Genomic DNA, 3,080 nt, shown 5'->3' with positions numbered 1-3,080 from the left:
TGTCGCAAAGACCCTTGTTTTTCTGGACCTCTCTCTTGTCTCTAATATTTCTTCACACATTGATTCGTTTCTCTAAAATACACGACTTCTCTCGCTTTCTCTTGTCTTTTTTTTTCCTGCTATCGATACTCTAATAATCCTGTGACCAAAACAAACATTTTGTGGAAAATAGAAAACAACATCACACAATTTGGTTACAAGTTTTAAAACATATCAAAATAAAAATAAAAACTCACAAAATAAAACACACCAGAATAACTAAGAAAATAAACTGACTAAAAATAAAAAGGATAAATATCAATAATCATATCCGTCATCTCTCGCTCCACTGGTCCCAACTCCATCTCCCTATTGCGACCAAAGTTCCTCCCTAGTTGGAATATAAGGATAATGAGGAGGCATAGTGGGTGGTCTCTCAATGTGAAAATCAGAAAATAAGACATCCATGGCTTCGTTATGAGAATTAAAACCACCATGAAGGTTATCCAAATAAGTACCAACCCGACTTTGAAACGGGTCAGTTGGTACCCCCCCTCAAATTGTTGAGGTGGTTGTTGTTGTTATCCCCTTGCACCCCATGATCTCACATTCCTTCACCCCCTTTGTCTCAACTGTTTTTTGGGTTGACCAAGTTGCTCTCCATCATTGTCCGTGGGAATACTCCAATGTGAACCCATATTAGTAATGACATGCATGTATTCCAAGTAACCCAAGGATAAATCATCTCCATCCGTGCATGTCAAGGTACGAGTCAAGTGAGGCATAAAAGGACCATAAGACCTCGCCAATCGAGTGATAAAGTGTCCTCCCGCTATAGGGCTCTCGACTCCTAATGTTACCACCCTGCTTCCCAAGTAGCTAGCAAGATGGTATGAAATATTGTAGCAAATAGCCAGAGAAATAATAGACCATAAAGAGAATAAGTTGAGACTTGTAACCTTGTCCCCGTGCATCTTATGGTTGATGAAGAAAGTAACCAAACGATGAAGGAGTGGTGAATAGGAGACCGAATGTGAATCTCTTGCGAGACACTCGAATGGAATGCCCTGTTCGCAATTGTTGACCAAAAATCAAAACCATTAACCCCCGAAAGATAATCTCGAGTAGTCTCCCTTAAAAAGATGTAAAATATTGGAAACCTTGTTTGATCTTGCTCATAAATACCTATCCTCCAAGAAAATTCCGCTAGACGACACTCCCGATATTCGCCCCAAGGCAAAAAACTAATGTCCGTGAAAAATAAGGATCCACCGTGGCGTCTTCAAATGTGACTGAAGCAAAAAACTCAACACATAATTCCTTAAACACTGACTCGCTAATAGCAAATAAATTCTTCCACCCATTACAAGTAAAAGAGAACCCATCCCCAACAGTTTTCTTCGTTAAATATGAGTTCATTCTTTCCATGATTCCAATTTCTTCTACTTTGACGCAATCAATCCATGGAGAAATAGCGAATTCTCTATAGTATAACCATCCTATCTTGTTTTTGAAGTTTGTCCACACACTTTGAGTCATGTTAACTGGAAGTTGATATAATGGGTAAAGGTCAAACAAATTTCCTATAAATTGCTCATTGGTTCTTCTTGATGCCATTTTCTATAAAATAAACAATAAACAAACCCAAAGGAAGCAACAAAGATCAAACAATCAGTAGAAAAATCACATAATTATGATTGAATAGAACTCACGTCGTAGGATAGAAAGCCATGTCGTGAGCTTCGAACGAAGTCTACCATCGGACCATAATCAAGTATCACGAGTCCAAAATTTTACCAATGGTTTTGTAGGATAGTATTGCAATGTTCAAAAAATCACACATGTAGTAGTTATTTTACTGAAAATTGACCCTAATTTCGACATTTTCCATTATGAACAAACATTAGCCTAAATGCAAAAAATTAGCAAAATTAACAAATTTAGAGTGTAGTAATCTTACCAAAATTGAAGAGGAAATCAAGAGGACTTGGAGGAAAACAGTGGATAATCGGAGTCAAAATCGAGTGTGGGGCAGTCTCTGCTTTTGTTCGTGCGAGTGGTTTAAAGTGAGAGTCAAATGTTTTAAAGTTGTGTTTAAAACTGGTCCCTTGTGTTTTTTATAGCTCACGTCATGAGGTTAAACCTCACCTCATGAGTTTTAAAATGAGTAAATATCACCAGGCAAAATTAATTTACCACATCGTGGGGCTTAATCCCACGCCGTGGTTTCAAGATTTTTTTTTAGCAAAAACATTAAAATTCCTTAAAAAAAATTCAACCACTCTTTAAATTTAACCTCACACTTGATTTTTTTTCCTAATTCAAAAAATTAAGATGACTATGATTATGACTCATCATTAAACTTAATAAAAATGCAAAAACTATAAGAAAAATGAAAAATATACAAACCGAGCTTGGGTTGCCTCTCGAGAAGTGCTTCTTTTGATGAAGTCATGAGTTGGAATTTGTGCCGCCCTACATGGAATTGGTTGGAGGTACGATCTCCATTTATACAATCTGTTATTTCCATCTTTTCATGTAAGCTTGCACCCTTCTAATATATGCATTTTTAGAAATTTCCTTTTTCATTTTAGAATCCCCTTCCTCGTGTTTCCGCTTCAACCCTTTTCTCTTTTCATTAATTTTGGGTTCTCCTTTTTCTTTTTGTAGTTCCCGAGCTGCAATATCCACTTTATCCAAAGTCGGCTTGCTCAAGTTTTGTGTAATTATTCTTGATTTACTTCTTCATCATCACTTGAGAAAATAGTTTCTTCACTTTCTTCATTCATTGGAGACTTCGATGTTGTAAAAGAAAAGACTTCAAAGATCCTTAGAAATGATGCTATTGGCTTGGTATGCTTGACTAGTTTTCTTGTATGCATTTCTTTTTCCATAAATTTTTCTAACTCCTCAAGCTCATTATCTTCATCCATACAAAATACCGCATTTTGAACATTATCCTTCTTGAATCCATCTTTAACTCCAAAAGTCATTTCCTCATTTCTAACTCACAAGGTAAACTTTGATTGGCGAATATCCACTAAGGCCCGAGCGGTATTAAGTACTGGGCTTACAATGATAATAAGGACATTGTCATCCTC

The sequence above is a fragment of the Lactuca saligna genome, chromosome 9 (genome assembly GCF_052625555.1).
Source record: "Lactuca saligna cultivar CGN05327 chromosome 9, ASM5262555v1, whole genome shotgun sequence".
Taxonomy (NCBI): Eukaryota; Viridiplantae; Streptophyta; class Magnoliopsida; order Asterales; family Asteraceae; genus Lactuca; species Lactuca saligna.
This window is presented reverse-complemented; position numbering follows the sequence as displayed.